Raw genomic sequence first — 1498 nt, 5'->3', positions numbered from 1 at the left:
GGGTCCCTGTGGGTAACCAGCACACAGGTTGTGGGTGTGGATTTCCCCAGCGTACCAGCTGCTGCTGTTGCAGATCTTGGTATCAATGAGCTGGACCTTGGCCTCCTGTAGGACATCACTTGAGTTTTGAGCTATGAGCACAGAAAGGAATGAGCACCCAGCCGCTCCTTCCCAATTCTACCCCACTGCCTGGGGGCGATCCCTTTCCCTAGGGCTTGGCTTTGCCTCTGCAGAGGCACTGGGGTGCTGGGTCCCTGCTGCCTGCCTTTGAGGACCAGAGCAGGTCCATCTCTGCAGAGGCGTACGTCCCACAGCCTGACTTTGGCCTCTGCTGTGGGGAAGCCCAAGCTGTGTCCCCAGTGTGCTGAGCTGGCTCAGAAGTCCCTCTTGGGAACTCACCTCTTGCAGCAGTGGCACCCCAGCCAGCAATCCAGCAGTTCTGCAGCTCTGACACTCTTAGGATGGGGTCAGCCACACAGGCCAGCTGGACGTAGGGATTGCAGTGGACAGGTTTGTTCAGTTCCAGCAAGGCAATGTCGTTACTTTTGTCATTTTTATTATAGCGTTCATGACGCACTAACTTCTTAATCCGGCGCAGTTGTGCCCCAGGGCCCGGTTTAGTGAGCTGCGTGGCCCCAATCACCACATACACCATGCCGATTTTCCTGGAAAGCAGATGGAGAAAGAATGAGAGGGAGCAGAGCCATGCACCACAGCAGCCCAGCAGCTGCCAGACCTCTGTGTGGCACAGCACAGAGGGAGCAGTACTCTGGCAGGAGTGAGTGCCCTCCCACACCTTAGGGTGGGGAAATGCTGAGCTGGAAGCTACTAGGAAGCCTTGGCATGAGCTCAGGCTTCTCTTCAGCAGTGTGGCAGCTGAGCTGACTGAGAGCAAAGGGGATGGGAGTAGCAGGTGGTGCTGCCAACAGGGTACCTGCTGGTGTTGTGGGGATGTCCCCATTTCCGGCACCTCCTTACCTGATGGGGTCGAAGCAGTGGGCTGCTGTGAGGACCCACTCTGCAGTGATGAGAGACCCGCCACACAGATGTCTTGTGCCTGGTATTGCGGGATGCTTAAGGCTGACGATCCAGGGCCAGGCCCCTGGCTTGGCATCAGTGCCACCCACGACGCGCATCATTCCATCGTCAGGACCCATGTACTCATACTCATACACCATGGGTCTAAGTCCACATATCCCTCTGCAAGCAGAAAGTCATTTCCATGCTGCTCCATGGCCTGCTGTGGCTCAGGCTGAAGCTCAGCCCTCTGCCCTCCACACAAGGGCTTGCACGCACAGCAGCCCAGGGAATTCCATGGGGTGTGTGTCTGCCCGTGCCAGCACCTGGCTGCTGGAAAGGAGCTGACGCTTCACACTGGCCGGGGGGGAGTCGTGGCCCGGCCGTGGGGGACAGGCAGGGCCCCCTCCAGGGAAGGCCCCAAGTGTTGGCCTGGCTCCCCCCCCGGGCCTGGGGCCCCCTCACCCCACTTGTGCCATCT

General features: G+C 59.0%; 2 protein-coding genes across 3 annotated transcripts in view; both read right to left on the bottom strand.

The window, feature by feature from the left end:
* The window catches only part of LOC103612817 (acrosin-like), a 215346-nt gene that overhangs the window by 23483 nt on the left and 190365 nt on the right, over positions 1 to 1498 (bottom strand). The gene's annotated exons all lie outside the window — the stretch shown is intronic.
* LOC103612821 (acrosin-like) overlaps positions 1 to 1498 on the bottom strand; it is a 6688-nt gene that overhangs the window by 1158 nt on the left and 4032 nt on the right. The window lies entirely within an intron of this gene.

This window comes from Corvus brachyrhynchos, unplaced genomic scaffold (assembly GCF_000691975.1).
Source record: "Corvus brachyrhynchos isolate BGI_N302 unplaced genomic scaffold, ASM69197v1 scaffold101, whole genome shotgun sequence".
In the NCBI taxonomy this organism is placed as follows: Eukaryota; Metazoa; Chordata; class Aves; order Passeriformes; family Corvidae; genus Corvus; species Corvus brachyrhynchos.
This window is presented reverse-complemented; position numbering and strand designations above follow the sequence as displayed.